The sequence below is a fragment of the Platichthys flesus genome, chromosome 9 (genome assembly GCF_949316205.1).
Source record: "Platichthys flesus chromosome 9, fPlaFle2.1, whole genome shotgun sequence".
Classification (NCBI taxonomy): domain Eukaryota; kingdom Metazoa; phylum Chordata; class Actinopteri; order Pleuronectiformes; family Pleuronectidae; genus Platichthys; species Platichthys flesus.
This window is the reverse complement of record NC_084953.1, coordinates 11,440,401-11,451,722: the sequence shown is the minus strand read 5'-3', so window position 1 is coordinate 11,451,722 and position 11,322 is coordinate 11,440,401.

Here is an 11,322-nt window from a genome sequence, read left to right as displayed (position 1 = left end):
GTGCCTGGAAAGTTCAGGATACAAAACACTTTGGATACGGTTAGAAAAGCAGCTGGTTCCAGTTTAGTCTTTTACACAAACACATCATATCTTGCTCTTCAAGGCAGCGTTGGTTTGATGTTTCTAAACCTTAAAGAGTCTTGTGTAAAATGATAAAATTATTTTAATAAGGTCCATCATGCCATTATCTATATCGTTTATTCTATGTACCGTGGGTCGCAAGGGGTGCTGGAGCCATCCCAGCTGACATTGGGCAAAAACGGGGGGGGGTACAGCCTGGGCGGGTCCATCATAAGAGACAAGCAACCATTCACACTGTTATGGACAATTTAGAGCCTCCATTTAACTTAACCCCAGTCTGCATGTGTTTGAAGAAAGACCCTGGGCGACCCGGGATTCAAACCGAGAACCTTCCCGCTGTGAGTCAACGGTGCTAAAGTGCCTAAAGAATCAATGAATCACAACTGAGCCACCTTATAATAATCGACTTCCTTAAGGGATTGTGTAGTTTAAACTCAAACGCGTCATCACTGTGAGTGTTCTCCTCCCCTGTGTTACTTTGTAATCACTGAGTCACCGACGTGTTGATGACGAATGTACAGATCCTTGTGTTTTGACTGATCTTCACTTGTGTCTTACACTCTGCACAAAGAGCTGAACTTTGACACCAGGAAATCAGCTTTTTGTCTCTTTTTTTTAAAGGTTTAGACAAAAACACTTTGATAAGCGACATCTTGTGATTTTGGCGATATATTAATAATCAGGCCATTTCTCCTGCTTCATGTCCCTGCAGACTTATTGTACTGTAATATTTCTAACATAATTAATGCTGTTATTTAGAGGAAACTAAATAATTATGTAAATAAAATATATTGTCGGTGAACATATATATAATATAGTCATTATGTGCGATTCACCATATTGTTAATTCACCACATGGTCTTGATATGTAACCAGAAAGTGTCGTCTGTCCAGCAATATGTTTCCAGCCAAACCTATTTGGTTGTTCAAAATGAGTTAGTGGGTCAGTGTGTTTCCGGGAGAGTTGGTGGGAATTCAAACTGATGGGAACAGCTGATGAGCTAAACACCTGTTTACCAAACTGGTTCCAAAGAGTACACACAGATTATTTATCAATCTGACCAAATCATCATGTGTTACCACGTACAGGCCAGGATTTTCACCTTTTACCCATTGGGTTGACATTCAAGTGTGAATATTCCTGAGTGCATTTATTCAAAGGTCAAATTTTACGATGGGGACTTTATGGATGTTTACCAGACGTTAATACACGAGATGGGACAGCCTTAAGTATTTTAATCGAGACATATCAGTGAGTAAAGTGTGAAAAGCATTGCTGCTGGGTTGTTACTGATTTTGCTGAATGCAAATAGAACCATAGTGTGAAACATCTTCCCCAGCACACGCCGCCTCCCATTTGAAAAGACTTCATTGGCACTGTCTGCTGGTGCCACCTGGCAAGCCCCAGTAGATTTCTGTATGGCACCGCCACTCCAACCGCAGCACACGTGCCATACAGATGGATATAGTCTATTAATAAAACTAATGAACACTTGCTTCACACTCATTGGGCCTTCTCCGTTTGGCCAGTAACCACTCGGTGTAATGTTTGTACAGGTGTTAATGAAATCTCCAGTTACTGCCCGGACTCCACAGAAACACGCTGCCACCGTGACTGATCTGAAATAACACCGTGTGCACTGTTTCTGCAAAGGTTCCTAATAGCAGCAGGTAATAGACTTTAGTTACACACTTCATTATTTTCTAATAATCCCCACCTCTTACAGTCCATTAGAAGCAGCTGTACCAGAAGTATGTGTTGAACTTAAGTGCGACAGATCAAGTCCTGGTGCACACAAGTGGAATTTCAACTCCTACGATTTAAAAAAATGTGGGAGACCACAGACATGGTGACGGATTGACCTGATTTTGAACATTAGAGTCTTCAGAACACACACACTGGAAGATTTCTCCAGAAAGGAAGACAAGCTCTCGCTCTTTGTAAGGAACAATGTCACAGTGACGATTTCAAACATGAAGGAGCATCGGTGTGGGTTCTTAAGTTTGGCTCCTTCTTTGAGGAGGGTGAGCTGGAGGCGAGTTGGAAATTCAGGGAGGCTCCGTCACATTCTGATTATTTTTTGCAAACCCCTCACAGTTCAGGATTCCTTTGGGCAGATATCCGGCTTCGACAGCCCTAACGTGACCTTCTTTACACTGAAGGTCATTGTGCTTTATGTTAATTCAGGAATATTAAAGATTCAGTCTATCACCCTTCATTGCAAAGTGAACATTGATCAACAACTAGAGATTGAGCTGCTACTGCACCTCCACAAGCCTCATTCAGTGTGGCTGGATTTGCTTCACAGTAACAAGAGCACATCCAGACCAACGCTAATGTCTTTGTTACTTTGTTTCATCAGATCCTGAAGGTTTTGGTTTCACATTGTAATTTAGGGAGCGGACTTCTGTATGACACTTGTACATCCTGTCATCATTACCTACCTGATCTACCTCTACCTGACATGGATTGGTTTGGAAATGGACTCACACCAACTCATTTGGTTTGTCTGAAGTTTGGTCCGGACCAGTGTAACATGAATACATTTTAGGTGAAATATGCCAGATATTGATGTTAATTCATCGAATGTGAACATTTAAATTGTCAAAGTAGCACATCGGTATTGTCTTGTCGCTATGCCACCATTGTTTTTAGGTATTTGGCCACTGGTGGTTATTTTTATAGCACCAAGCTCTTTACAGCTTTGCCCACTTAGCGCCTGGCAGCACGTCACCACGCAGAGCACTGGTCTCACCATTGGGTGAAGCTCAGTGTCTTGGTAACAGACACTTCAAGAAGGGTTCACATGCCAATTCAATTCAACCCCCGCTTAGCCACAGCCATTTCCAAATAGAGCAGGAAATTCTTTGTACGGGTGAAATCTTGGGGGCAGCTGTGGCTCAGAGGGTAGAGCGGGTCGCCCACTAACTTCAAGGTAATTGGTTTGATCCCCCAGCTCCTCCACTCTCACTCTGCATGTTGAAGTTTCATTGGGTAAGGTACTGAACCCCCGGATCGCCCCTGACGGTTGCACCAGCGTTGAGTGCGAGTGTGAAACGGGTGAATAGCTCTTCGAGTGGCCGATTAAACTGAAAAGCGCCACCACAAGTGCCGTCCATTTAACGAGCACGACATGTAGGTCTTCGAATTCAAGCGCCACGTTTGAAAGTAACAGCATCTCCAAACATTTATCTTCAAAAAGCAGCATCTGTGTGCGCTGCGAGGGAGTCGCCTGTGAAAACCAATAATGCGTCTGCTGTTGTGTGTCTGGGCTAAAGAGGTGAGGGCAGTGGAACCAGCGGATCCACCACCTCAGGGAGAGAGCTGCCATCGTCTGAGGGGTCTGTGCAGCACTGACGAGCGCGGGTGTTTTAACAGACCGTAGAGTGGGACGTATGCGTCCGACAGATAGCGCATCACAGACAGGTCCCGGTGGTGTTAACTGGAGCGTGTCCACCAGACCAACAGCCGTCCCTCGTACCGGGAAAGGCTCTTTAAATAGGGCCGGAGCTACAAAAGAACAGCTACGTATACAGTATAATCAGGTTCCCAGTTTTCTCATGCCTTCTGCTTCCACATTGTTTACTGCATTGTTGCCAGGAAGATGATGAAATGATTTACTTTTCCTTTTTGGCCCTGTAAAGTTAAGCAGCTTAATTTTCCAGTTTTTTTCGGTCCAACCCTTCTTTCGAACCCCCCCCCCCCCCCCCCCCCCCCCCTGGGAGACGTCCCTCTACTGTTGACCTCTCCTGAATATGAAAGATCTTCCTGTATACAGGCCTGATTATGCAAAAACACAGAATCTGCTCCACAAATGGGAGATAGCTTGAACCTGCATAATTTCCCGAATATGTTTTTTTTTTTTTTGTGTGTGTTTGGATGATGAATAGGGAAACATGTTGTTGCTCATACCTGCCCAACTGTAGCTCATCCCTCTTCCTGTTACCTTGGGCCTAATTTAATAACCTGAGACTCACTCAGCCAACTGTGATCCTACTGTGCACCCTGATGGCAGAAATATGTGTAAACACCTGCACTAATTACCTTCCCTGGCAGAATATTTGTGAAATGAGTAAAAGCACGGGTAAAACGATTCGTTGGTCAGAACACGGGGGCAATTTTTCACTCGGCCGTCCAGGACTATTCATTTTCAGGACTGTTTGTTGCAACCAGACTAAACAAGATTAGCAAACAGGCAAAGATGAGCATTGCACCGCTCTCTAAATCAGGCCGCGTTGATTGTTTACATTAGATGTAATCTGCTGTGTGTGTTTATCGTCCCGCGGAACATTTCCCTTTTTTCGTGAATTTCCTCAAATAGAATGAGGACAATGCCCATTCCTGGAAATAGAATCTCTCTCGTGAAATAAACCTATTCCAAGAGTTGCCTCGTAAACACCTTGTTGAAGTTCGAGAGCGCTCTGCAGGTCCCGTGGAGGACAGAACTCTCGGCCTGGAGTGTTTAAGGTCTAGTTGAGCCGAAACTTCTCCTGAGATTTCTATGATTAAATTACAATCAGTGGAATATTCTTGTCCAACACGTGTGCCGGTGCTGGAATGACAATGAGCGAGACAATCGTCCGGCTTGATTAACAGTGGGTAATGATTTCTCATAGCCACTAATTGTCCACGTTTGGTTATCTTGTACCAGAAGTTAGTGCGAGCGAGATAAATTGATCACGACAAATCATTTTCAATCCCGATGATGATTGGATCTAATTTGAAGAGTCAAGTCAAATCCATTTCTAGCTCATCAGTGAAAATGACAAGAGATAATAGATACTCAGTTCTCGTTCAGCTGCTGCAACGTTTTATACACTTGATACACTAGATAATGAATTTCATTGATGGACTGTTTTTTTTTTCTTTTCTATACAGATACAGAACAGTAACAAACTGTTGCATCACGCCAGATGAAAAATTTAAAAGCTTACTCGGGTGTTTTAACTCAAGTTGCTGCAGACTTTGCAGACAGAAAAACAAAATGCTGATCATGGAACAGGCCAAATGACATGTGAATTCAGCAAAGGGATTTAGCCACAGACCAGTCTCGAGACACGTGTGAAAAGAGCACAGGTGACTTAAATGCAGATGACAGGGTATGTTTATCAGTGTGAGAGGAGGTGGAGCTGCAGAGCCAGGCCCTGGTTGGACAGTGAAGCTGCTCGGGGAAATGTAAGAGAAGGAAGGTCTAGATGGTGGAGAGATAATTTGCTTTCTACAGAGTTAAACTGCCAAAGTGAAGGAGGAAGAATGTGGAGTTTTTTTTTCTATTTAAACATGTTTCATTTAATCAACACCACACCTCATCTCAACAAATGACCCCAACTCGAGATTTCACTTTGTTTCAAATTTGAATTCAAATTCAACGATTGTAGATCAAAACAGACAAAGACTTTATATTTTCATCTGCGTTTGTTTGTTTGTTTCTTGTTAGCAGCAAAACCTCTTTCACTTTCTTTACCTTGACGTTTTTGCCAATTTCCTCAGACAATAATTCATGGATTTTGATGCAAAAACTGAGGAGACTGAAATCAGATTTTGTCCAATTTCATGCAGTTTGATTGGTTAAGGTGACTGCTGGGCCTTGGTGGGAGGTTTGTGCTCGACTGAGTGGTATTCTAGTTTCACATTGAATTCCCAATGCACAATGGAAAGGAGGGGAAATCACCCTGTGCAGCAGAAAAAACCTTACTGTGCATATCTTTGCACTTTTGTAGAACAAGACAGGAAATGATTCCATCAAGAATGGCCGCTGAAAGCAAAAATGGTCAATCAGCTTATTCACAGAAAATCAAGAAATGTCGAGACACTGGACGATAGAAAGATCTGAGATGAACTGATCCAATCTTTTTTTTACCCAAAGTATCAGTCCAATCATTTTGCTCTGTGTTTGCCAGCTGTAAAACAGGTACTGGTTGCTCCCCCTCAATCCAGTGGAACCACACACACAGCACCGTGAGCCATGAACTGCAGAGCACACAAACACAAACTAACAGTAGCACGCAGTTTCAGTTTGTGATATGACAGCATTGTGAGTTACAACAAATCAACAGCAATTTTTTTTAAACATTTGATTTAAAAAAAATTTGTTGAGGCTGAGGAAATGTCATAATAATAATAATAATAATATAATAAAAACAAAGGTTGTAATAACATATACAAAATTGCTTTACAAATATTTACGTTGTGAATTTTGTTTGTAATTGTTGAATAAAAGACTGAACATATATTCCTTAAGAACCGGATGCATGTTGGCGTTGGAGCTGTAATATGAAGGAAAAGGATTGGGGATAAGAACAGGAGTGGATAGACTCCTCAAATCAATGTCATACTAAAGAGACCGGCCCTGGAATGTATGCAGGCGCCGGTTATTTACTATCTGAACATTGCTGGATCTGAAAGTCACATTTCCTGCTAAGGGCAGCAGTTACTGTCCTGCAAATCACCAAGCCTGCGCATGCTTTGAATGTGCATTCATTAGCCGGCTAGAGCCACGCTCCAGCAGGTGACAGGCAGTCAGATGTGACAGAGTGCAATATTATCCCTCAGACACAGTCTCACCCGTTTCAGACAGCTACATCATGAGAGGATGATGCGTTTGAATTATTGATACGTTCTCAAGGTTGAGTGCATCATGCTTTTTGAGGGGCTGCGAATGCCTTGAAAAGGGTTTTTAAAAGACAAGGAGTGCATTCAAGTCTGAAATCCCACAATTAGAGCGATGTAAGTACACTAGAGCTATAAAATGATAACCCCCCCCCCCCCACAAACCCCCGCCACCACCCATCCGTCTGAGCACGAGATGCAGCTCTCAACGACCACGCATGGGTTTAGGGTTTCTGAGGACTTGTGACAGATGCTTCTGTCATTCCGGTGCAGTTGGAACATTTTATCCACGAGCACCACGGATCACCGAGAGGGAATTTGTTATAATTAACAATAAGAAGTGAATGCATCCTTCGGAGATTATAGTAATTACTTGAGCTATCTAGGAGGTTCACTATAGGATCAGAGCGTTCTCTGCGTGTGTGCGCCTCTGTGTCGTGCGGGGATCTCGGAGAAAGAAAAACAAAAAACCTTGTTTGTTTAATATTAGACTGATCTCTGGGATGGGAAACGAGACCCTTCAACAAAGGCACCACGGGTTCAACAGGAGCATTTACGGGGTAAAGTTCATTCTTGATTGTATCTTAATCTTTAATAACAAGGTCTCCGGTCAGCCATTATTCCAAAACATGCATTTACAGTCCTCACACTTTTGTCCCTCTGCAGCTTTAAAATGAGTGACTCGGTCTGATTCTCTCCCTCCCTCACAATCCACCCCGTGCGTTTGAGGACTCGAAACCCGCGGGCCGCTCCCGGCTCACCTGCCCCGCTGACTCGCCCGCAGGCAAGAAGCCATTTGAAAAGATATTTGGAAATTTGTGAACTTATCCTTGAAAGTGACTCTTCATATCGAGCCCACGACAACTCAAAGTTGCGAGCATAATGTGTCTGTGTTGTCAGCCATATTAACAAAGTGAACACACCATTAAACAATGTCATTAACCGCCGACTCATGCTAATGTCTTCCTTTAACTATCAATGACGCTTAGCTTACTGGTCTGAAAGGGAAATCTGTTTTCTGGATTATTAGTCCAAAATAGGAGGAGACACTGAGCACTCGGAGTGTTGTTGTGGTGCTTGAGAGGGGGGGGGGGGGGGGGGGGGGGCACTGCAGTTAACTTGAATTGAAATAATTCAGATGGCAAGGACGGGCAGCGCAGGACTGCTCCTGATTGTTTTTATTGATGCACTTGTGAGTGGTGAGCACAGAGTCAATGAATTGGGTGCTGCTTTTATATTGTGTCCTGTGCAATATCCCATTTAGCATGCCCATCTAAATGCTAATAAGATGAAAGCTGTTTTAAAATTGCTCAGTATAACCGATGTGGTTAATTCACTGATTGCTAACTAACTGTAACTTTTCTGGCAACTTCAATTCAGTGTGACACCTGGAAGTGTCACCAAACTACTTTGTTAGTGCTGAGCGACTTACTTCTCCCCCCCCCAAAAAAACACCTCCTCCTTCTCTGTGTTTTTGTTTTCCTCTCTTTTTTCCATTCCGACCAACATTGTGTTCATTTCCCTCCAGATCGACTCACACCTCTCGCTGCCGGGCTGCACGTCTCTCCAAAAACCATCCCGTGAAGGCGGAGGGATTCTCAACCGATTTGACCCCGAGAGCACCCGCAGCGTTTTGCTTTGCTCACTCTGTAATGAGACATGACAGTGTGACCCCCCCCCCCCAGTCGTGTCTTTTTCTGTACGTTTTCTGAAGCCGCACCACGGTGAGGGATCGACAGCAGAAGGCTGGCGTGAGGCTTTCAAATCCTTCAACGAGCCGGAGATATATTGGTTGGTTGGTGCCTGTGACTTCAGCTCCTGTGTGACACTCTTGCTCCGTGGCTATATTAATCAGCCTCTGCCCGTCGGCAGCCACCATATGGCTCTGATAACTTGCTTAGAGCAGTCCAAAATACTACACAAATAGCGGGTACAGTAAACTAGACATCCATTTTTGGCTCTATTTGTTCCATTCCCCATGCAAACAGAGTCCTTATGCACGTGGCTTGGGGGAGAGATTCCCTGTCACACAGCCTAACCCTCTCCTCTCCAGCGTTTGGATCCGTGTCATCTGTATTTCTTTAAACTAGTCAATTCACATGAATATTAAGTGAGTGTTACTGGTCCGCGCCACCTCCAACAATCTGGCATTTCACAAGACGTTTGTTTTTTTCACGTGGAGGCCTTTTGAAACCACTCTGACATGGTGCCTTTCTCTAAAACACTGCACACCTCCTTTCTTTAAATTTTTTGTAACAGACCCAGTTACCTTTTTGAAAATTACCACAACGCAATTCCTGAAAAATATAAGCAGAAATTAATCAAAGCATTAATGATAATTGCCAAAAACAAAAGCAAGCATGATTATTTTTAAGGCAAAATACTCAAGAGTGTAGTTCCTTTCCACATCCGTTGGCCTAAGTTGAGCTACAGACGATGAGATACTGTCACTGCAGCTGGTTTTATCGTTAATGTTTATTTTGCACATGTATTCGAATATTTCTTTACACTTGGAAAAGGAGGTCAAGAGACCTTTATGTGCTATTGAGAACGTGAGAGCCCAAACAGCAATTATACATTTAAAGCACTCTTGATAGGTGAGTGTGAGCATTTCAAGGTGACTCCTGTATTTCACTCATAATATGGATTGTTAGCGTAGCTTCCAAATAACTGAAATGTACACAAGTCTGCAACCTGGAGTACATCTTGTTTTCAGGTGGCCCCATTATCACATCTTTGCATTTCACTGAGCAAAGAGCAGCTCGCTGTGAAATGCTCAATTTATGCCATTCTTCTCCACGCCTGGAGAACTGCTGAAGGTATAGAAATCTGGGAAATCGTGTAGCTCAATCAACACGTGGTAGGCTGTGATACTCCGGCTCCAGCCAGACCGACCAGACGTGCGTCAGCCTCCATATGTTTTCAATGCAGTGTTCGATCAAACTGTCATGTCACATCTCTGCACTTTTACTCAGTCGTTAGAAGCTGATAATCAGACATGCTCGATTGGAAATGTGGGCAGTGCTTCGGCAGTCTGGAGCCGTGCTGCAGAATGGTGCGGGTCACTATTAGAGCCATAGTCTACACTGAGCTTACAACCCCTTGATATGTAGGTTCAGAGTCAAGCTCAAGCTCCAGGTCTGCTCACACCCGCCACTGCTTCCTTTTGTCCTACACTCGCACCCTTTGTCTAATTTCGAACAGATTCACTCCATTCCGCTGCCACCACATCCAATCGTAATCATTCAACAATCACCTAACAAACACGAAAACCTCTGACAAGAACGTATAATTCATTTACTTGGTTTCTTCTCGCTAAACAACACTTCTGTCCTACTTTGTTTGTGTGTCCTCTGCTTCCCGTAAAGCTCTCTGCAACAAACCTGTTTGCCAACAAACACGCTCCATAAATAAAACGTGGCTGAACTTCGGCTGACCTGAGAAAAGTCTGGAAATACAGATTTGGCGTGCGGCGTGATCAAGAGTTCGCCCTGCCCCAAAATTCTCTACGACGGGAGTGATGGTGAAATTAATAGATTACAGAAAATCAATACGGTATTAAGGCTACTGAGCACCAGCATTCGGCTTCAGTAGAGCTGAAATAAAAGGAGTTTCAAGAGCCAGACTTTGAAAAAACATATGCACGTCAAACAAATACATGCATGGTCACCCCGGCAGCAGATAGCTTTAATTAAAACACGCCAATCAAAGAAGTATTGTTTCACTTTACTATTTTCTGTGAATGGTTAACTGTCACATATCAAAGAGAAGTATGGATTAGTTCTCTTGGCCAAATGTGATAAAAAGTGCAATATATGAGGGAGAGAGAGTTTTTATATTAACTAAGGTGAAAAGCCAACAGTAAGAAAATATAGCACAAGGAGGGCAGACGGGGAAATACAGTGAAATACAAAGAGATAACGGAAATTATCAAACTTCTTTATCAATAAATTATATCACACAGCCGGCAAGAGAAATAAATAGATTAGTTTATTCACTGACTGTGTGTGTGTGTGTGTGTGTGTGTGTGTGTGTGTGATGTGACTGATCCACACTAAATAAATTCAGAAATATACTCGCAAACGGTAATAAAAATAAAATGCATACTTCTTTTCAAACACTGGGGGGCACATGTTTTTTAAATCTGTCTTTCTCCACCTAGCGTATAAATCAGCTCCGGATGCTCGGTAAAACACTGTTACAAAGACTTGATGCCAGTGGAATCACACTCAGACTTCTCTGAGGAGCCAAAAGCCACAAGAGTGACTTTTCAGTGATTTCCGTGGTTTGACTTCCTTGATTACAAGTCAAACATTAGAAATCTGGCTCCGCTCCTTTATAAGCAAATCCCCATTTTTCGGAGTTCAGGGTTACAGTTAGGCCCAGCTACACACCAATATAACACAACTGCAGCTAAACCCGTTTATTATAATATTTTACGACCGAAATATAGTTTTTACATTGCCAAAGCCGTGGCTGTTAGGCAAGTATTCAAATTAGGCATTTGGCAATAAAATATGCATTTCTATCATAAGACATTACCGCCGTGTTTTACCTCAGACACAACTATATACAACTATTCCGAGCACTAATGGGACCCCGCTTCGTGGATTCCAGTAAACTGGGCAGGG